This window comes from Podarcis erhardii, assembly GCF_964252035.2.
Source record: "Podarcis erhardii genome assembly, chromosome: 11".
Classification (NCBI taxonomy): Eukaryota; Metazoa; Chordata; class Lepidosauria; order Squamata; family Lacertidae; genus Podarcis; species Podarcis erhardii.
The window spans coordinates 4478740-4502564 of NC_138501.1; the positions used below are offsets into that span (position 1 = coordinate 4478740).

A 23825-nucleotide genomic window follows, 5' to 3' on the forward strand; every position below is an offset into this window, starting at 1 on the left:
CAGTGCAGCATAGCAGTAAAAAAGAAGCAGGCGCAACCTCCTCTCTGGGAGACTGGATATTTGATTGCTCATTTGCACTAAGCCACTTGTTACATGTGAACAGGAACATTATGTCATGGAATACATTCAGGCCAAGACATGCACCTAAAAAGTTACAAGATGTTCCATGGCCTGCTGTAGTCTGTTTAATTGTGTGTATGTATATAGATAAAATCAAAATCTTTTTATTAAAATAAAAAATTGAAGTTGATATTCTAAATATTTCTATGGCTTTCTATTTACCTAATATAAGTAAAAAAATTAAATAGTGAGGCTCCCAGATAGTAACAACTAGGTACCTGGGTCCCACCTGAATTCCATCCCTATTATTGTGGTTGGGCCACCTGCCACCTTTGAACAGCTTTCCATACAGAATGCACTGCAGTCACAACCACCACTATTTAGTATGCCAAATGACTGTTGATCATTAATTAATTCTGAATGTAATTAGTATACAATTACAGAGTTTATAAATAAATAGTATTCTGGCAGATTGGAAGCTCATTTGCTTTGATTAGTATAATTGCAATGCACAGGCACATAAAACTTGTGAATCATTTCATTACAGTGTACCAGATATGATACATTTTAATAACTAATAATAATAGAGTTTTATAGGCGAATATTTTAAGTTACTTTTAGTAATATTGATAGGATTAATCATGGGTGCCGTTATGTCATTGCTTGATGAGATCATGCAAATTCAGCTATATGGATGACTGTAAAATGCAACATTTAAGAGATCTTGGCTACATAAACTATTGAAAAATATAATATTTCAAGTTAAGCTAGTAATATTTAATGTAATTGCTTACTGAGGAGGGGAGGGGAACAGGAAAAATCAATTTTCAATCTCTTAGGCAGGCAGCCATAGATCTTTTGCATAGATTTTGTGGAGCCTAGGCTCAGAGTTGTTCTGATACCATCAGATTTTAGCTCTAATTTTTACGGGATTTTACACACTTTGTGCATGGTGTGTTTTTTTGGGTTTTTTTTAAAGTTCCTAGTGCTTTCTGTAATCATTTGATGCTCTTTTCCAAAGACTTGATTTTACCATCCGCTATTCAAACTACAAACGCATGAGGGAGACAAAGCCTTAGGTAATGAGGGAAGTAATTGCTGTGCTCTGAAGCCTGCAATGTAATTGCTGTAATTTTAGCCAGAAAATTATTAGAAATCTTGGGGAAATTTTGCATATGCTTTCCTAATGTAGGTATGATGAAATTAATCTTTTTTTAAAAAATAGTATGCATGTTCACCTGAACATGCCTTTCTTTTACCACTGATCAAATATTTGGGTGTACATTAGTATTTTTAAGAAAGACAAATTTTGCATCCCCTTCATCACATCAAATTTAGCCTACAATCCAGCATTGATTTCAACTGGAGAGTTAAGCATTTAAAAGTACTTTGGAAACTCACACCATAACTGCTAGGAATCAGGCACCGGCAGAAAAACTATGTTTGGAAAACATGATTATTAAAGCGTATCAGATTGGTGGTTCTCTGCGAGTATGATTTTAAGAAAACTGTGGTTGCTTGTGTTGGCTATTTGCAGTTTAGTTGCGCTGCAGAAAGCTTGCTGAGGAGACCACACAATACAAGGAACTAAAAAATAACTTTAACAAGGTTTTAATAACAAAAAAAAAACACTCCTTTTACACTAAATATATCAACAAGCATGACCCAACCACCAACCCATCCCCCAGGGTACTGAGAGAGCTAGATGCTGCTCTTTATATACTATACCCAACTGCTGACACCGCTTAATTAACACAACTTAGCAGCACCTGCTATACTGTTTCACAGCTGTAAAACTGGGTCTTGTTATTTGCTCTGGCCCTTAAAGACATACACATCTTGTGGAACAATAATGAACCTTCACATTTAAAGAGACCATTCAACAGCTTGACCTGCTCATTCATTGTAGTTTAGAGCCAATGTCCACTGCTCCTAGCAAAATCCCCATTCATTGTTTCATTCCATGCCAGTGCTTGAGGGCTGCTAATGTGTCCGGTGCAGAAACAGTGATGAAGCAGAGGTGCGGAGTTACTTCAAATGCAACTGTTAACGCCATGGAGACATGTGTGTGCATTTGGCTCACACCTTTCATCAGTAGTGATTGAAATCTCTCTCCCCCACTAATTTAGGGACACATGAAGTTGCCTTACAGCAAGAGAAACCACCGGTGCATCTGGCTTGTTACGGTCAACACTGACTTCCCTTTCCTCCCGTCCTTCTATCTGACACTTAAGAAAGCACCCCCTCGGTTTATTTGGGTGGGGTTTGGGGGTGTGGGTGTCTGCCAATTGTATTTATAAACGGTCTGTCACATTTGAATCAGGTGCAAATGGCAACCTTTATTAAGACCAAGACCAAACAAAAATAACCCACCTCAAACTAGATGATACAAAAGCTACTGGAGGAAGTTCAGGTCTGGCAGATTGGTTACAATGATTCCAGAGCAGTTTGTTCCTAATGCTTTTTAATCTGATTTGTAGCCTAACCGGAAGCTGGCAGAGAGATGGAAACATGCAAGTTGGTTTCTTTTTTTCTCTTCATGATGTGTTGAAACAGTTATTTTTCATTATAAAAACATTGCTCTGCCTCTGTGACATTTTCTTCTCTTCACACTGGGCGTTCACTGAGATACCTTCTTTTTTTTTTTAAGAATGGAAATATCCAAATTAATTTATAATCTAAATACCTAAATTGATATAGAATGGGTGGGAAATCAGTAAATGAGACTTCTTCCTCTTCTTTTTTTTTAAGGCAAGGGGCTTTAGACATCAGAATGGTTCTTTCAAGTGGGGGGTTCTCTGCCTGCAGGAAACACCCCTGAGTGAGAAGAATGAGGCTGTTGGTGGCAGTTTGCTATAATAATCCACGTATAGGTTTCATGTATATTTGCCTTTGGGCATTCCTGTATGGAGAGAAATTGGCCATGGATAACTGAATTGTATTTTTCCTTGTGTGTTTCAAATGAATTTGTTAAAAGTTGTGTAGTCATAAACGCTGTGTAAAAACTGTATTAATGGGGTAACATGATAAATACTACTTTATTACACCAAAGACCTATGTTAACAATGGTCAAACCAGTGTCACTATTCGCAGGGAATTGTGTTTTTGCTTTCAGGCAATAGTATTGCAACTCACACCACGATCCAGGGGCACAGCAGGCTGCATCACTCACAACAGCCATTCTTCGTAATAAGAGGAAGGAAGACATCAAGTCTGATATTCCTGATGCTGTCATTTAAAATCAGTCAGCGTTGCCCCATAATATCAACCTACTTGTATGGTCTTTGAAGCCAAACATACCAGAGAAAGGAACAGAAATGAGTTAGCAGGGAAAGAAATATAATCATATATACGGCACAGTATTCTGCACCTTGCACTGATTTATTAGTGTGTCACTGACAGGAAACCACATGTGTTAAGCACACTTTTCAAAACAGCAGCATGTGCTTCACTGACTCCTTTAGTTTTTCATAGAAGGAGCTGCCCTTTGTGTTCCAGATCGGAACTGTGAGCATAGAGCTCCCTTATGACAAATGCCCCCAGCTGCTATTTGCCCCAAGTGTATTATTTTCAATATGCAGCACTTTTGGGGGGAGGCAAAGCAGCAGTGTGGAATTATATATGATTTTTTTAGCTTACAAAAATACGTGCATTGTCTCTTTTTTCAAGTTGTGTTTTCTACAGATCAGTTTCATTTGTTGTGAGACATTAGTGCTGCATGCAGTATTAGGTTAGGGAGAAAAGAGGGGGAAAGGGGAAGGGGGAGGGGGAATAGTGAGTGGGGTGGGGTAGCTATGCTTCTATTCTTCTGCTTAGTGTATGTGTGGGGTTTTGTGTCAGCATCACTTGTATGGATTCTCTTACTATTCGCTTGTTGCATTTCCTTGGTGGTGGGAGAGGTTGGGGAGTGGCCTAGGCTGTGGTTGGTTGTCTTGGGTTGGCTGTAGTGAGATTTTTTTGTGTGTGTGAGTGGGGTGTGTGTGTGTGTGTGTATTTGGATCAGGTTAGCCAGATTGATTCGTATGCTGTCGGCAGATTCTTGTTGCTGTCTTGTTGAGCTATGTTTGTGATAAAGGGGAACCATACCAGGGTGAAGGCATCTTCTTCTATTTGTCCCTGTGTCAGTTTCAGTTTATTGGTTAGTTTTTTTTATTAAGGCTGTTTTCCATACTAATTGATGCCATTGGTTCATGCTTACTCCTGACAGGTCTCTCCGGTGTCTGGCTACGATGCTTCTGGCTGCTGAAAGTAGGTGGGTTATAAGCTCTTTATAATTTGAGTGGGCATTATTATCTTGGAAGATGTTTAGTAGGGCCAGTTCTGGGGTGACTTTTAATACTTATGCCTTTTTCTTGTATGACTGAGGTCCAGAGGAGTTGGATTTTGGGACATTCACACCACATGTGGAGGTATGTGCCTGTGGAGGTGTACCCTCTCAAGCATTTTGGTGAGGTTCCTGGGCATATTAGCGCTAGTTTCTGTGGTGTTAGGTACCATCTGTAAGTTAGTTTCAGAGTGAGTTCTTCTTGGTTCTGTGCAAACTCTTTTAACGTGTAAATTTACTCCCAAGTAAGCTTCAACAAGATTCCTTTCAATTTTATTTTTGTTTGATTACTCATTTTAGGTTCCATGTTAGGTGAAGAAATGCTTTTTGCGGATCTAAAGTAGAATGTGCCCTTCCATAACAATCCTAATGCAGCCGGGCTGACCAGCCCTTGCCAGGGAACTGCTTCTGGCAGGAAAATGTTCACACACCCCTTACTTTCCTGTGTGTAGATCATGTATAGTCTGTAAAATGAATCAACCTTAGCTATTTAAACACATTCAAAGTTCTGAAGGGATCATAGAATCATAGAATTGTAGAGTTGGAAGGGACCACAAGGATCATCTAGTCCAGTGATGTCCAACCGGCCAATCACGATCTACCTGGCGATCGCGGGGTTTCTGGTCCTGGTCGATTGTGAGACCCTGATCGACCCTCCTCCAAATCTCAACAGCTGATCCTCCCCCAAGAAAGCTCAACAGCAGCTTTGGTTGATCCTCTGTAAAAAAAACTCAACAACTGTGGCTTATCCCCCCCCCAAAAGCTCAGTTTTTTATAGTGGGAGTAGATCACAGTCTCTTGGAAGTTGGACGTGCCTGATCTAGTCCAAATGATTCTCTTCCTCAGCTTCCCACCCCTTCCTCTGTTCCTCCATAATTTCTTTCTCACACAGTAGCAAACCCACAGTATCTTCTGCTTCACTGGAGAACGCCATGCAGCCTCTTCAGATTTTCCAACTCTCCCTGCGTTGTGTTGTAAATGAGCCTTTTTTGGCTTCATGGGGAGAGCTCATGGCTGCCATTCACTTTTTCGTCTTTCTCCCCAGCTGAAGCCCAGACATGCTGGGAGGTTGGGAACCTCAATGGCACCCCTCTGGAGGCTTCACCCAGGGCAGAAACCCTGGCTAGACTTGCCCCCCAGCCACAGCTCTGCTTCTCCCCCTCCCTCAACTTAGCAGTAATAATAATTAAGGGCACAATTTGTGGTTTGCAGGAATCCCAGAGGACAAAGAATTTTGCAGATGTCCCACACTCAATGCTCCCTCCCAGTTGCTGTCAGAAAGACTGCCACAGAGAAGGGGATGAAGAAGGCAAAAGGAGGGTGTTTGAGGAAGAATAAGGCAAGCTCTAGAACTATTGGATTTAAAGCTATTCTTTCCCCCAGCATGCTCTTAGGCTGGGCATGCTCCCTTCAGGTGTCCCTGCCACTCCCCGCCCTGGCCAGCATGAAACTGCCCGGTAGATTTGATGCTTCTATCAAGACAGATTCTCTTCCCCTACCCTGATTGAATTGCTCTGCGCATATCAACTTGATGGCAGCCCAGATCAGAAGCTTAAGACAGTTGCCTCACTCTGCCTAGTGGTAAGGTTTGGCCTTTGAAGTCCATGTGAAACATTTAATGCTCTGAGCCAGGCTGGCACATACCTTGATGAATCATATACATGAGGATGAGTTAGGGTTTCAATGTCATTTAACACTTCAAAACTTCAAAAATGGATCTAAAACTTTAATTTCTCTTCATGGTTCATTCCCCTCCACCTATAAGGATTTCACATGTGCGATAAATGCTGGGATAATATACTAATAGGTCTTCCATGCCGAAAAAATTAATGGAAGTCAGAAAATGATACCCTTATGCTTTTTTATGTTTATCAAGAGCATTGTTCCATGGGTAAGAAAATAGAGCAAAAAACACATTTTCAAATATGAAACAGATACATGTGGACTTAAGCATCTTTGATACTAAGAAAAGCTACACTATATAATATGCAAATAGTGTCTTACTTCTTTTGTAGACATGCCCCAGCTATGAGTTGCTTCCTACATGCATGATTATCACTTGATCACTACGGCATCAAGTGGTGACCCACATACATGAATAAGCCTTCACAGATTAAACACCACAGATAATATGACTGCAGTAACATTTTTCAAATAAGTTTAGCTGCAGCTGATCAAGTGGTGAAAGGAATCAGGTGATGCATAAGGATGTGTGAACCAATCAGATGAATGTGTTATCTTAGGCATAAGCCAATGACCAATGTTTAAATGTTCATGTCCTCTTTTGGACAGAGATGTGAATATACCATCTTCTCCATTCATTTTACACTGAATTTGCATATGCATGCCAAGGGAACCCTTCTGAGATGGGTGTTCAGTGCCCACTGAAAAACTGTAAAAGATGCTTGAACTGACACAGTGGGCAATTCTGTATGTCACAAAAGCCGTACATTTATGTAAAAGCAAAATATATAAAAGGAAGAATACAAAGTTTCATCAGTGCATAGTAATGTAGCATCTCTTTTGGGAGGGGATGGAGTGACATTATTTCCCATATTCTTCTTGTATAATATTCTACTGTATTTTGTAATAATGTTTTAGTGCAGTTCCCAAGTATATATAAGGTTTCATAAATACGGACCTCACCGTCCATGCCGGCCAGATTGCATTTCCACTCCAAGTCATTTTATCAAATGCATTTCTATTAGAAGTTAATGAAACAAAGAGACTGAGTGCAGGGAAGAGACTGACTTAATATAACACAACTGAATTAGATAAAAAGGGGGAGGAAGGAGATCTGCAATTACAGATTGACAAGTTGTTTTAATATCTAGTAATGCAAGTCTGGAGCAGCTGGATTAATTAAGTAATATGGCAAAATGAACCAAGGGTTATTATGAATTTCAGCATACCTCGGGGGTTTATTGGGGCCTGAGGGTTTAGAGTTCAACTTCTGACCACACAAAAGTGATCGTATCTATAATTATCTTGGGGATCTTGCTGTGATTAGGGAACAATGGCTTGAAAATGAGAGGTGAAAAAAAGCGTTAAAATTAGCGGGGTTGTAAAACAATAGGAAGAAAACCACTAGAAATTGGTGCTGGAAAATATTACACATATAGAACCGAATCTGTTATTACTGGCAGTTTGGTGTTACTTTGAGCATTTATTAAGGCCAAGTAGAGAGTTCACTTCAAGGCTGAAAGTGGAGAGTACTGTGCCATTATTCATTGACTAAAAACCACAAAAGCTACAGTACTTCAGAAGGATGCTCCATGAAACAACTTCAGAAAGATGTATGAATTCCAAAGAAAGAGAGGGGCCCACTGAAAAGGATGTAATTTATCAAATGCTGCTCCTATTCAATTCCAACTGGAGCATGTGTACAAGTAGTGATTCAGAAATTAAAGGCTCTTGCTTGTGCAAAGTGGTTGGAGTTTCTGCATTTGATGTGTTTGTGGAGCTCCTTATGGGCAGGGACTGAGAGCTGTCATCTGAAATAGCTGTATTCTAGCTATCCTGGGCAACTGATAATGTCTCTTGGAGTAAAATACAAAAGGAAAAGAAATGAAAGTTGTTGGGTTACTGAAAACTGCATTGCCTCTTCCTTGTGCTAATCTTTAAAATAGAAAATGGCATTTTTTTTAAAAAAAGCCATTAATTCTATCCTTTAGGATGCTAATCTGCAAAGCAGATTAGAGCTAGAGTTCAGAGATACACTGTTTTATTAATTTCTTTTGTCATTTTAATTTTAAAAGCTATGAAATCTGATGTGGTTGCTACCACTTCTGGGTTTCGTTGAATTAAAATGCTATTGAATCAAAAGCCCAGGTGGCCAAATATTCCTTACCCTCAGATGATTAACAATCTAAAGATCCTATTTTTCAAAGATTTCCTAAAGAAAAATCTTATAACATTGTAATATTTGTACCGCATCACCACATTTGAATAACATGCAGATACCCCAAAAGCAAACTTTTGGAACAATGGATGAGAGGCCGGACAAGATGGTGGAGAAGGCACAGAATAGTGTAAAGATTGCTCCTGGAGCTGTTGTCTGTGTGCAGAGTTAAATCAAGGGTGATGTGACAACTGGGCCTAGGACAGTGATTCACCCCAAAGCGTGGATCATTGCAGAAGCTGCGCCAATAATTGGGGAATGTAACATCATAGAAGAACAGACAATTATCATAAATGGCTATCCTGAAAACATTACCCCTGATGCAGAGCAGGTGGGAGCCAAACCAGTGATCATTGGCACCAACAACATCTTTGAAGTGGCTGTTATTTTCAGGTAATGAAAACAGGAGACTACAATGTAATTGACTTCAAAGCATTTGTAGGTAGGAACGTGATCTTTTATATATATATAATTATTATTTATGATTTTTAATGTTATACATTTCAATAATTTTACAATCGTTTTAACATTTCAAAACTTGACTTCCTGCCTCCTCTTTCTGCGGTTCCTTACATTTGTTTTTCATATTTTCTGCATATTCCAAATTAACTTAACTTAATCATTTATTTGTCTACTTTAAATGTATACTCTTATAAAACTGCAGGTTATTACAATAATCTTGCCAATGTTCTTATCTGTTTAGTTTGTTTGTAAATTTTCAATATTGTAAATATTCAATAAACCATTTCCATTCTTTTGTTAAAAAGTCTGCTATCTTGATTTCTTATTTTTCCAGTAAGTTTCGCCATTCCTGCATATTCCACAAGTTTTTGTATCCATTATTCTTTCGTTGGGACGACTTATTCTTTCCACTTTTGGGCAAATATTCTTGTCGCTGTATGAATAAATTTCTATACAGTTTGGGTAGTTATAAGCTACCCAAGCTATAAGGAAAGCTTCTAGGGTTTATTTTTGGGTTGGGTTTTTTTACAAACATTATTTTAAACAACTTTTTCAGTTCATTATATATCATTTCCCAGTAGGCTTTAACTTAGACATATAAGAAAAAGAACCTTACTTTTCTTTACATTTCCAATACTTAGTTGATTTTGATTTATACATTTTTGCCAAATTACTCGGTGTTATACCATTGATATAACATTTTCATATAATTTTCTCTTAAACCAGGGGTCGGCAAATTACGGTCCACGGGGCTTGTAAATCTGGCCCGTGGACCCTGCAGACCCTGCGGCCCACTCAGTCTCCGCGCTACACTGGTGTGGCATGGAGGCCTCGCCGCACAGGGACTGATTTTCGTTATGCTGGCACAGCTTCAGATTCCTGCAGCCAATCCAAAGCTGCGGATGCCTCTGGGCAACGCCCCTTCCTTCGGAGTTGGCGGCTGCAGTGTGAGTGGCGGCGGGGGTGTGTGTCCTTTTGGGAGGGGGGGGTCCGGCCCTCCACAAGGTCTGAGGGACAGTGGAACCGGTCCCCTCCTGAAAAAGTTTGCTGACCCCTGTCTTAAACCATAGCATGATCTGAATTTTATATCCGTATTCCACAATCGTTCCCACACTTCCATATCTATATTACTGTATAACCAATATGTATTGCCCATTGTATCCTTGAGGATCTTACTTGCTCATCCTTTGTCTCCCATCCCAATAGTATCTTATACATTTTAGTCAGCACTTAAACATTACATTCCAACAGATCTCTCTCCAACTGTGATGTTTGTTCCCCAAACTCTCGTATCCTATCTTTCTTAAATACTTTGTTCAAATGATGATATTGTATCCATGTTGTTAATTTTCCTGATAAACCCTTAAATTCTTTTAATTAATTGGTAGGAACGTGATCTTGACATGTGACAGCATCATTGGAGGCTGCTGCGAAGTCCTATGAAGTCATCCTGAGAACACAATAATCTACTGAATGCAGACTGAGCAGCCACAGCCACAAACATTGCAGCTGGACTTCCTAATGAAAATCCTGCCAAACTATCATCATCTTTAAAAAGCCATGAAACCAGCCTCTACTGCTGTGAAGAGCTGAAGACACACAAAACCTGTGCTGTTACCAAAACTGCAGAGCTTTCAGGACTATGTGTCTTCAAGAACTCACTCACTCATTCATTCCATTGTGCAATATAATTTTATTTATTAAAATGGTGGTGGTGGTGGAAGCAAACTTTTCTTATTCTGTCTTTTATTCTATGTGGCTGCTGATCCTAAATACATTGCTTGGAAGTAATTCCCATGGATTTTTTTTTATTGTCTTCAATGGGATTACTATGATTTAGTAGCATGCCTAGCACACAGCACTTAACACATCTACAAAAACACATCTGAACATAAGAACAGCAGATGGGTAGAACCAACAACAAGATATTAGACAGAGATTTGCAAAGCTGTGAGATGAATAACTTAAGGAAAGAATAAAACATAACAATAATTAGAGACATAATATATTTCCAAGAGTTATGGCAACTATAAGATGGTGATGGGAAGACAACCGGCAAAAGCATATGTTTTCCTTCAAGAACAATAAGAGAGCAATAATTACTGATACAGCTGGGATCCTTTGGAGGCATTTATCAACCCATTTTGCAAAAGTAAAATGTGTTGAACTTGATAAAGACCATCTTCCAGAATACAAGTGTTCATGATAAAATGAATGTCTGAAATTACCACACAGGTAAGGAAATCAGCAGAGATTACAAGAGTTAAAAAGCGTGGTTGCCCATGAGGCGAGGGGAGGTGGTTGCCTCAGGCAGCAGAGTCAGCCTTCTCTCTTACTGTTCACGGCTTCTGCCCCCTTTGCCCCCACCTGCCAGCCACTGCGTTCTCCACATCTGCCTGCCCAGTGGCGTAGCATGGGGGGTGCAGGGGGGGCCGGCCGCACCGGGCGCAACATCTGGGGTTAGGGCAAATCCACGGGTTAGGGGGCGCAAATCCACGGGTTAGGGGGCGCAAATTACTTGCCTTGCCCCGGGTGCTGACAACCCACGCTACGCCACTGTGCCTGCCCACTGCCTGATGGTGGTGAGGGAGGCAGGTGGTGGAGGCAGAGGAAGCATGCAGGGTGGTGCGTGCAGATGAGGAGCGGACAGCAGCAAAGGGGGCAGCGTTTTCTCTTTTTTCCTGATGTGGCAAAACATCCTGAGCCAGTCCTTTACACGGTAGATAGTATCATAGAACTGGGCACGGATTAGAAAGAAGTTAATTGTAAATAAGCTAATTATAATAGAAAGGGACTGTGGCTCAGTTGTACAGCATCATCCTTGCATGTGGAAGGTCCCAAGTTCAATCCTTGGCATCGCCCAGTAGCACTGAGATAGACCCCTGTCTGAAATCTCTGCCAGTCCTTGTAGATAGTACTGTGCTAGAGGGACCAGCATTCTGACTGCAAGCCAACTTCCTTTATCCTTATTTGTTCTTCATGGAAGAAGTTGAAATTGTCATTAAAAACCTGCCTGTGTTTAATTGTATTTGGTATTATTAACGTTGTTCACTGGAGAGAGAATACTCAGCAACTTTATAGTCCTAGTTCCCTTACCAAACTGCTGTTTTCTACGTTGTCTCACTATTCTTCCAGGAGTCAGAAAGCATGAATTAGCCTCTGACAGGGAGACCTACAGAGTTAGGAAAAGGGCAAATGCCCATCTAGTTCAGCCTCCACAGAGCATGAAGTATTTGTTGTAGCATGGGGTTTGTGATTTCAGCTCTCTTGCCATAATATGCTGGAGACAGTTCTCTAGTAACACTTCTTTATTAAAGCAACAAGACTGGGGCCTGAGGAGGGGAGAGCTACATTTATAGGGACAGGGAACTAGCTAGAAGGGATACATTTTGGAGGGAACAATATCAGGCAATCACAGTCCTGCCTTTTGGAGGCAACCAATAAGACAGAGGATCCAAATACAGCAGCTTAAATGAACCAATAGTAGCTGTACCCTCTGGAACCAAAAGGCAGTTACTTTACCCTAATGCAAATACAGACAATAATAATACAGATATAAAATCCTTTGACTCAATACACAACACCCCTCCCCCCCAGTGAGCACAGCAGACGTAATCTCTCAGGTACTGTGGGGTCCTACAACTTCTACTTGATCTCCTGACAACAGGTGTTGCCGGTTCTGCATTGGGTGTCACCTGTGGTAGGGGGGCTGCTATAGGGGTTTCGTCAGGAACAGATGGAGTCCCAGACATCTCAGGGTCCCCTACCTGTACCTCGTCATCCTGAGGACTAGCAGACCCTGGTTCATTTGCTGAAGCCCCTGGTGATTGCACCTCTGGGCCATTTTCACTCTGGTCTTGCAGCTCTGCGTCGTTAGCCAGGGATGAATTATCAGACTCCTCCCTGCTGAGCGCCCGGCGCCTCAGCTGATCTATATGTCTCTTCCAAACTTGCCCATTTTCCAAGGTCACATAATAGGACACAGGTCCACTAGTCCGGGTGACCACACCAGCCACCCACCGCGAACCTCGTGAATAGTTCCTCACCCAGACCAGATCTTCAGGGGCGAAATACCTTGTTGTGTCAGTCTCAGCCTGGGGGTTTGCTCTTGAATTACGGTTTGGCATTTTATCCGGGTGGACATAATCCAGCACCGTTACCAATCTTCTATCCAAGAGCAGCTCAGCTGGCGACTTGCCCGTCGCAGTACACGGTGTCGCATGCTGCAAAAATAACATTCGCGCGATGCGAGCTGACCAGTTACCCTCCATTAAGTGCGCAATGGATTCTTTGGCTGTTCTTACCATGCGCTCCGCCTGCCCATTGGAGGATGGGTGAAAGGGCGCGGATGTGACCCCTCTTATGAAGTTATCAGCCAAGAATGCCCTGAATTCTTGGGATACAAAAGTTGCCCCATTATCTGATACAATGGTCTCAGGTAACCCGTGGGTTGCAAACAGCTGCCTCAACACCTTGATTACGGCAGCTGATGCCATGCTAGGGACCATCGCCACTTCTAACCATTTGGAATATGCATCGACGATAACCAAAAAGACCTTCCCCTGGAATGGCCCAGCAAAATCTAAGTGCAGCCGGCTCCAGGGAGATTTGGACTGCTCCCACCAGTGAACTGGTGTTCTGCCCGCACCTCTTGGCATGCCTTGCATGTTCGTACCCATTGTTCTATGTTCTGGTCCATTCCAGGCCACCACACATAACATCGGGCTAGCAACTTCATCCTGACCATTCCCGGGTGTCCCATGTGAAGCGTCTCAAGAACCCTGTTTCTCAGTGGTGCTGGGATGATACCCTATCTCCCCACAGGAGACAACCCTTATGCATGGATAACTCGTGCTGCCTTGTCGCATAAGGCCTGAATTTGTCTTCATGCAGACCACCTGGCCACCCCCTCCCCACCCAAGTGAGCACACGGGAGAGAACAGCATCTTTCCTCGTTTTCTCAGCAATATCAGTAGCCGTTACAGGAGCCCCCGGAAGCGTTTCCAGCATCATTATGTGCTCCGCTGGAGCAGGATCCTCATTGCTCCCGCCAGGAAGGGGCAATCAACTCAGCGCATCAGCGTGGCACAACCGTTTCCACGGCACATGGGTCAAGGTGTACTGGAACCCGTTCAGGAATATAGACCAACGCAATATTCTGGGGGAGAGAATTTGTGGCGTTTGTTTGTTCGGGTTGAACAACCCCAACAGTGGTTTGTGGTCCGTTTCAATGGAGAAATGACGACCGTACACATAATCATGGAACTTTTTGATTCCTGCCACAATTGAAAGCGCCTCTTTGTCAATTTGAGCATAGTTGCGCTCCGTGGGCCACAACGTACGGGAATAGAAAGAGATGGGCTTTTCCGACCCATCTGGTTCCCTATGACTCAGCACCGCCCCCAGGCCGTATTGAGAGGCATCACATGCCAGGACCAGCGGCTTCGATTCATCATAATGAGCAAGGACGCTCTTGCTACTCAGCATTCCTCGCAAGGAGTCAAAAGCCTTCTGCTGCTCCTGCCCCCATCGCCACACATTCTTTTTCTGCAACAGTCTATGTAATGGTTCAGCTACCGAAGCTTTCTGGGGTAAGAACGAATGATAAAAGTTAATAAGTCCCAGGAATGACTGCAACTCCATCTTGTTCTGTGGTCGTGGTGCCTCGATGATGGCCTTAACCTTAGCATCTGTGGGGTGGATGCCTGATGCATCAATTTTAAACCCCAATAATTCCACAGTTGGCACCCCAAAACTGCATTTTTCCTTTTTTAGTTGCAACCCCACCTCCTTGAACTTGAGCAACACTGCACGGACACGCGCAACCAGTTCCTGTGGGTCTTTTCCAGCAATCAAAACGTCATCAAAAAATGGCAAGACCCCCGGCAGACCTCTTAACAGGCGTTCCATGAGCCCTTGAAAAATCCCTGGGACCACACAAACTCCAAATTGTAATCTGTTAACTCTGAACGCCCCTTTATGTGTGACAATAGTCTGTGCTTCCGCTGATTGTGGGGTTACTGGCAGCTGTTGGTAAGCTTGCGCGAGGTCAGTTTTGGCGAACACCTTGCCCCCAGCCAGTTTAGCCAACAGATGTGATACGACTGGAATGGGGTATGAGTTTCCCCTGAGTGCCTTATTGATAGTACATTTGTAATCAGCACAGATCCTGACTTCCCCATTTGCTTTAAGGGGCGTGACGATTGGAGTCTCCCACTTAGCGGAGTCCACGGGTGAGAGAACTCCCTGCTTGACCAATTTATCCAGCTCTGCTTCGATCTTGGGTTGCAGTGCAAATGGCACTCGCTTTGGTTTGAGTCGGATTGGGGCCACCCCAGGGTCCAATTCGAAGTCAACTGGGGGCCCTTTATAACAACCCAGTTTTCCATTAAAGAGACCAGCAAATTCTTTGCATAATGCCTCGCTCATCTCAGGGCAGGTTTGGATTGAATTAAGCCCTGATATACTCAGTCCCAGGGCGGGGAACCAGTCAGTGCCCAGGAGACTGGGGTGACTGCCCTTCGCAATCACCAGTTTGAGTACCGCCTGTTTGTCCCGGAACTGTACTCTTACGGCACACATTCCCATGACATGGATGCGGCCCGCTGAGTATGACTGCAAAGTTGCCGGGAAGGGCTCCAGAGGGGGCAACTTACCCCTGGGGAAGAATGTCCTCGCGGTCTGGTCCGACACGATAGTGAATCCAGATCCGGAGTCCACCTCCATGTTGCACAGCTGACCCTTAATCTTCACCTTGACGTGTGCCTTGCCTTGCGCTGGAAACTGCACGACCCTCCCGTTGATCTCCGTTACGTAGTGGCAGTCCTTTAGAACATGGTTTGCTGTGGGCGATCTGCGATGCTCCAGTCTAGGTGCTCCTGTCGCTCCCAATGCCGCCGGTCTACAGACCCTGGCGATGTGACCTGTCTTTCCGCACGTCCGGCACATAGCATCCCGGAAACGACAACTCTTCCGCTCATGGTTTCCGCCACAACCAGGGCACCTGCCTCGGTGATCTTTGTGCACTGTGCAGGCCTGACGCACTGACTCGACCCCACGGACTGGGCTCTGGCTCAGAGTAGCCTCTAGCTCGACCATGGCATGCGCAACTTCTATCTGTGGCTTAGGGGCCCTGCGACTGGCATCAAGCTCCTCTCTTTAATAATTCTCCATGGCGGTGGCCTCCTTCAAGGCTGAAGCAAGGGTAACCTCTTCTTTAGCCACGATGCGTCTTCTGGCTTTCTTGCTGCTCAGACCACCGATAAACCGATCCAGGAGAGTCTCTTCCAGATCTTGGAAGTCGCAGTGCTGAGCGAGCTTCCACAGTTCAGCTAGAAATGCAGATACAGACTCCCCAGCACGCTGCTGCCTCTTATGAAACTCCATCCGCCGGGCCATCTTGGTCTCAGTAGGCGCTAAATGGCTTGTTAGGCAGGCAAGAATATCTTTGAGAGATGTCTCACTTAGCTTCACTGGGGCAAGCAATGCCTTGGCCAGCTTGAAGATCTCAGGCCCACAGTAGCTCAGGAATGTGGCCCTTCTTTTGCTGGCATCGGTGATCCCTTGAGCCACTGCAAAGAACTCGAAGCGTTCGACGTAGTCTTCCCACGTGTGGGGCTCTGATGGCTGGAAGGGCTCCAATACCCTTGGACTCTCCATTGTCCTGTGGGCAGGGTCGTCTTCTCAGCTGGCCAGTGAGTCTTGTTCTTAGCTACAATCCGAACTCTGAGGCAGGGCTGCGTTTAACTGCTCCTCAGCATTCCGGATCCCATCCTCGTCGCCAGTTGTTGTGACGTGGGGTTTGTGATTTCAGCTCTCTTGACATAATATGCTGGAGACAGTTCTCTAGTAACACTTCTTTATTAAAGCAACAAGACTGGGACCTGAGGAGGGGAGAGCTACATTTATAGGGACAGGGAACTAGCTAGAAAGGATACATTTTGGAGGGAACAATATCAGGCAATCACAGTCCTGCCTTTTGGAGGAAACCAATAAGACAGAGGATCCAAATACAGCAGCTTAAATGAACCAATAGTAGCTGTACCCTCTGGAACCAAAAGGCAGTTACGTTACCCTAATGCAAATACAGACAATAATAATACAGATATAAAATCCTTTGACTCAATACACAACAGTATTCCCAGATTATTAGTTAAACAAGATTCGGAATCTCAGTTTCCAAACATCTTCTAAAAAACGTATAGGATGTATGCATGGTACATTTGATAAAGTATGAGCAGCAAACCCCTTTCTGGGCAGTTGCCATTTCAGATGACTTCAGCTACACATTTATAAATCAGTTATGGTTTATTTGAGGCACAGCCAATGAACGGACCTATACTCTTTATTGGTGCCAGATCTTGATGCTTGCAGGGCATATTGTAGTTTTCGTGTTCTATGCTACAAGATGTTCTGTGCATTGTTGTGGCACACCCCCCCCCAGCCTAAAACTGCCTCAGCTGCAATGTTCTCCATCATTAGTAGCCCAATTATTGATGAAAACATTATTAGCAAAATAAATTATGCTAATTAAATACATTTACACAACTTTGCGTAATTTCGACCGAGTGTAGATATTACAAATTTTTGTATGACCCATATGAAATCTTAGCCATGGGTATTCCAACATTCATAATCTCCTTTGTCTTTTTCAGATGCTGGCCTTCCTGATCCCTAGAGCTCACCTGAGCAGGCTGAAATTACTAAAGCCCATCAGTTGCAAAATGGTGCTGCAGGGGAAGATTAAGTAACAAAATGGTGGCAGATAAAGAGTGAGTTTGACACAATCCGCTGGCAATTGCTGACACAATTTTCTATTGATATCTAATCCCTCTTTTGAAATTCATTGCCACCCCATTTTCCTTCGCATAAGGAGTTTCGTAGTTCATCTTTACTCAAGTTAAATACAAACGTTAGCTTAGGAAATATTTGGAAATGGATCATATTTTAGGGAGAGTTTTCTGATCCAGAAGTTCCAAGTTCAGAGGGCTTTTAAATCTACATTTCCCCCTCTTTCCATGTCTCCCAAACTGTTTCCCCCTCTAACTTCATTCAGCACCTTCTCTGGCCCTTTCCCCTCAGAGGAGGAAGTCCTCTCTTCCCTCTCTTGCAACCCCCTCTGACACTGAGCCACCTTTACTCACCTTTACTCACCTTACAGGTAGTTACTGGTGGTGGCATCAGTCCAGCCAAAAGGCTACAGCATGGCCAGAGGGGGTTGGGTGGGTTTTGGCCCTGAGATCCACCTGAATGTGGACAGAGTGGTCCTCTGCTCAGCATTTATTAAACGTTACTCTGCAGCTTTAAAAAATCAATCCAATTCCATTAGTTTCCTGGGGTCGCCCATCCAAATTGTCCCACCACCATTAAACTGCCATTTAAGTCATTTCATACACTTTCAAACATGCTCTGATATTTGGTGCTCATGCAGCAGAAGGTGCCAATGACTAGAGCACTGGTGACACCTTTTTCGCCAATATAATTCATAGAATCATAGAATCATAGAATCATAGAGTTGGAAGAGACCACAAGGGCCATCGAGTCCAACCCCCTGCCAAGCAGGAAACACCATCAGAGCACTCCTGACATATGGTTGTCAAGCCTCTGCTTAAAGACCTCCAAAGAAGGAGACTCCACCACACTCCTTGATACCTCAAATTGTCTAGTATGGGCAGTGATGGAGTTCAGTGGCAGATGACGGAGTCAGTGGCAAAGAGTCCCAGAGTCAGCACCAGACCACCATGTGGACGCTCGAATCCATCGGTCCTCACAGCATTCTTTCTTTTTTCTTATTTTCAGTAACACTTTCTTGGGGGGGGGCAACGTTACAGGTGCTCTTTTAATTATTATTTTGACTTTTAAAACATATTATCCTTTTTTTCTGCTACAAAATGGTGCCTATTTCCAAATAAATGTGTTTAGTAGCAGAAGCAAACTCCATTCTTTTCCTGTAGTTCTGATGATGCTATGATTTACATGAGTTCTGAAGGAAAAAACTACACATGCTCAAGAGTATTTTGTTTCTTTTCTTTTTTAAAACAGGGTTGGTGAACTGGTTTTTGTTTCGCTCGTATTGCTCCAACATATTAGGAATGGAGAAGCAGCTCCTCAAGCCATGCCTCCCATTTGCCCATGTGCCCTTGAACCTTTTGATTGCCTGGGTGGGCAATAGGGAGTGGTGTGCGTAGAGACTAGCCTACTGTTCAAAGGTAAAAATGGCATCAATTGCTCTGCCCACTTTTGCTTCTGCCCCTCATCATCATCATCATCATCATCATCATCATCATTATTTTATTTGTATGCCACCTTTCCATAGTTGAAACAATGCTCAAGACGGCTTACAACATGACAAGATTTATATAATTACCAACATAACAAAAGTCATAAGCCATAAATAAAACACATCAAAAAGTACACAACCAAATGGAAAACAATTTCCACATAAATCATAAAATCTAAAACTAAGAATACAGCATTAATATCAATCACAATTTAAAATGACATAGATAAAAAATAAAAGCAATTTAAAAAACAAAAAACATTGGCACAAGGCTTCCAGAAGGTTGTCCAGAAGGCAATGTGGCCTTTTGGCTGAAAAAGGTTCTCCATCCCATGATGGAACTAAACTAATTCTGGGTCTTCTTGTGCCAAGATTCCTTTAGGCACAGTCTCTACCCAAATTGTCTCCAAGGCGGACCCTGGGGATTCCTCTACACCGCCTTCCATGTTCTGTCTAGAGTTCAGATGGTGAGCTATTTTCAGAGACAGGCAAAACAGGATATTGCCTCTTGTCATCACTTTCCTGGAAGTACATGATAAGGACCGAGGGAAAATAATTGCGTAAAATGTTTGCCAACATTTAAGTTACAAATAATTAGCACTTTATTGGTGAGAAATAAATAGGCACAAACAACTGTCTTGTGCTTCAGCACTAAATTCTGGGAGGATGATGGAGTAGACTTCTTTTTAAAAAGCAGTGATTCACATGCTGGAAGGGCCAACGTGAGATAGGATTCTGTTTGCTTCCTTCCCTCCTTTGCCCTGAGACGTTAGTTAAATAAAAAACAACAACAAATATATAAAATCCCCCCAAGAATTATGCACAAGAGAAAAAAACAACAATTATGCACAAGAGAAAAAAACAACAACGGAAAAAACCCCTCCATTGTAAACAGCAGGTGGAACTTATGACAGGCTTTGTTTGCAAATGATAACAATTATAGGTAATTTTTCATTTTGATGAGGGAGCAGGTATTAGGAGGAGAGAGAGAGACAGAGGGAAAGAGGGAGAGAGAGAAACTAACTTGTGGGAAGGTGGGGAGTTAAAACTAGACAGAATGAAACGGAGAGAGATTTCCCAAGTGTCTTATTCAATCCCAGGTTGACAACCTTACATGAACGTAGAGAGCGAGGTAGTTCCTTCTCATCCCACTGAGTGGGATCTAATTGTGTCTGTTCTGTCTGTTGGCAGATGCAGTTTCTACATAACAACAGCCCCGAGACAGAGCGGCTTGATTAATGCCTCCAGCTGTCATATGCCCCATTATCTGTGCATTTGCATAACTTAATGGTTTAGGACAGGGGAGAGAGGATGCTTAATTTAATGTTTAGCAGGCCCTTGATAGCTGAATAATTTAAGAACTGTCAAGGGAGGTCAGCAAGACAGCTATAATTTCTGCATATCATTAAATTCTTAGACTGGAGGGGGGCTAAGCAAAAGAACAACAATGTCTGAAAGGAAGTATTGCATTTCTGTTAACCATTCACTTCCCTTGCAGCTTTTGGACAAACGTGTGTGTCAAAGTCAGCCTTTAGGGAAAGGGTTAATAGTTGTTAACCCCCCACCCCCATCCCACCTCAATTTGTCGAAGGGGAAAAGTATAGAATTTGCTTAAATTCAACTAACAGCTCAACATGCTTTGAACAGGAAACACTCTCAGTTTCATTAGATACTAATGAATATTATTAAGCTAATCTGCCATTTATTTTCTAATTATGTGTCACAAAGCACCACAGTGGCAGCTGAGGCAGCTGCCAGAGTACATTTATTTTTATTCCTACTCTGTGTTTCCTCAGTGAATCTAGCAGGGAATTATTAGAATGAGCTGAAAAAGGTTAACTGCAAGCCATCTAGGTTGTAGCTTTTTCATTTGGTGATCCTTGTATGCATCTGTGAAATGGGCATAGCCATATTTAATGAAGCAGCTGTCTGCAAGCTGCTTTATGCACTCTGTGGCTAAGGCTGCAAACTCTCATTGTTTGTACATGCAGAAGGGGAGATCCACCCCAGGCAGCATAGCTAGTGGGCAGGATGATGGGAGTTGTAGTCCAACAATAAATATATGGAGGGCACAACATTGCCTACCCTTGAGCTAGATTCAGGTATGGTATGTGGAGACAGAAGAAAGCTCCAGTAACTCCTGTTCTTCAGGGCATTGGTAATAATAATAATAATAATAATAATAATAATAATAATAATAATAATTTTTATTTATACCCCGCCCTCCTCAGCCAAGGCCGGGCTCAGAGCGGCTTACAAGCAATAATAAAACAAGTTGAATGATTACAACTTAAAAACAAAATTAAAATACAACATTAAAATATTGAAACATTAAAATATTAAAATGTAGCCTCATCGCAGGAGGAGAAGGAAAAGAAAAAAGAAAGAGAGGGAGGGAATCAAATTGGCTCCAAGCCAAAGGCCAGGCGGAACAACTCTGTCTTACAGGCCCTGCGGAAAGAAATAGCATTTCTTTGTATTTATGGTAGTATTTATGCTAGGGGAGTGTGTGTGTGCAAATTTAGGTCAGGCATATTCCAGAATGTTGCATGATTGGTTCAGTGACAGCTAGTTATCTTTCCTATATTGACAAATGTGCTCTTCCCTTTCTTCTGTCACAACCTGAGCAGTTGTGGATTGTTTGCCCACTAATTTTAGAGCAGCCAAACAGCTGACCCCCATACTGGCATTGCCTTGCAGGAGTGCCCAAATTTTTTCCAAAGAGGGCCAGATTTGATGAAGTGAACATGCATGAGGGCTGACCAAACTTGTTGAGCTTTTTTTATTATTATTTTACCCCAAAGCCGGATTAAACTGACCAGAGGGCTGGATTAGGCCTCCGAAATGGACTTTGGACATGCCTGCTTTATAGTGTGTGTGAGTGTGCTGTGTATACTCACAACACTCACACACATTTATAGTCCATCTTTAAGGAATTGCCCTTACATGGTGGCTTCTGTCATCATGAAAAATAAAAATACATTAGGACAATGCAGACTTTTTATAAGACAGCAGCACTTTTATTTTAAAGCCCTTTCAGTTAGTTAATGCAAATCTTAATGAAATAGCAATGTAGATTCCAACAAACAAACAAACAAACAAACAAACAAACAAACAAACAATCACTGCAATACTGTAAAAATTAATGGATGATCTCCAATGTAGACCAAAGTAGACCCACTGAGTAACTTTTCCATTGATTTCAGTGGGTCTCTTCTGAATAGATATCCAACTACTCTTAGTTGAAGATCACCTATTACTTTTAATAATTTTAAATCAGTAGCATTAGGAAACTTCATTTATTTGAAGGCAGTCTTGTTTTTCAGACCTGCTTAAAAGTCTGAGATGTTGGAGCAATGCTCACTTCAGTGGAGAAGAGTTCCAAAATTGGAGGGCCCCATGCAAAAGACTGGAGGGACGCGGGTGGCGCTGTGGGTAAAACCTCAGCGCCTAGGACTGCCGATCGCATGGTCGGCGGTTCAAATCCCCGCGGCGGGGTGAGCTCCCGTCTTTCGGTCCCAGCTCCTGCCCACCTAGCAGTTCGAAAGCACCCTTAAGTGCAAGTAGATAAATAGGTACCGCTTTATAGCGGGAAGGTAAACGGCGTTTCCGTGTGCTGCTCTGGTGCCAGTTCGCCGGAGCAGCTTCGTCGCGCTGGCCACGTGACCTGGAAGTGTCTCCAGACAGCGCTGGCTCCCGGCCTCTAGAGTGAGATGAGCGCACAACCCTAGAGTCTGTCAAGACTGGCCCGTACGGGCAGGGGTACCTTTACTTATGGAAAAGACTGTCTCATTTTATTCCAGTGATAGAAATAGAATGCAGGGGGTTAGTACCCCGTATTTTTCGCTCTATAACACGCACCCGACCATAACACGCATGTAGTTTTTAGAGGAGGAAAATCCATAGGCATGCCACCCGTAGGCATTTCCTCCATAACACGCACAGACATTTCCCCTTACTTTCTAGGAGGAAAAAAGTGAGTGTTATGGTGCAAAAAATACGGTAATTCTGAAATCCTCAATCTCATATTTCACCTCCACTAGCTTTTCTATGGGCCTGTAGCACTTGCCCTTCCTAGTATGGGAAGAGTGCAATTTTCTAGGATTTTGATGATGAACCATAGGCATTTCAACTGAAAGGGCTGGCACATGCACAAAGAGAATACTGTCAAGCCATATGCCAGCCTATTTTGCTTCTTTTTTTCCAGGTTGAAGTTGATGAAGTTATTTCTGCACGTTTTGACCCAACAGATTGGAACAGCAGCTGGCACCAGGACATTAAGGTTTCCTCAAAGGTAAAGCTCCAGGGAAACTTGTAAAGATAAGAAGGGGGAAGGAAGAGGTTATGCTATAGGAGAAGAAGAAGAGTCTTGCAGACTTTGTCCAAGAGAGAGGTTACTTGGCTTGGAAAAGGCATTGGACCATTTTGCATGAACTCACATGCTTTAATCACTGTTTCAGTTGCAGTAATGGGAGTTAAAGAGTGGTAAAATGTTGGAATTAACCAACTCTTTAAATACTTCTCTGTGTGGTTTCCACCCTCTGTTATGCTGCCCCGCTCTGGGCCCCAGGGTCCAATTTAACATCGCTGGGGACATTGCAGAATCAGTTTCTCCGTCGCCTCCTGAAACTCCCCATGTGTGTGAGCAATGCAGCCATACATCTGGAGCTAAGCATTGCATCATTGGAGACTGTCATCTGGAAGCGAGTCTTTGGCTATTGGCTGTCCAGCTGGCATAGGCTTCCCGACCATTACCTCTTTCAGTGCCTCTGGCGGGATGACTTTGTTAATCCGTGGGT

At 42.9% G+C, this 23825-nt stretch overlaps 1 pseudogene across 1 annotated transcript; it reads left to right on the top strand.

Annotated features, from left to right (window-relative positions):
• The first annotated feature begins 8370 nt into the window (after nucleotides 1–8370).
• LOC309352399 (dynactin subunit 6-like) lies at nucleotides 8371–10340 on the top strand (annotated as a pseudogene). The gene is made up of 2 exons: nucleotides 8371–8735; nucleotides 10140–10340. The product of its transcript is annotated as a dynactin subunit 6-like (transcript).
• The last annotated feature ends 13485 nt before the right edge of the window (nucleotides 10341–23825 follow it).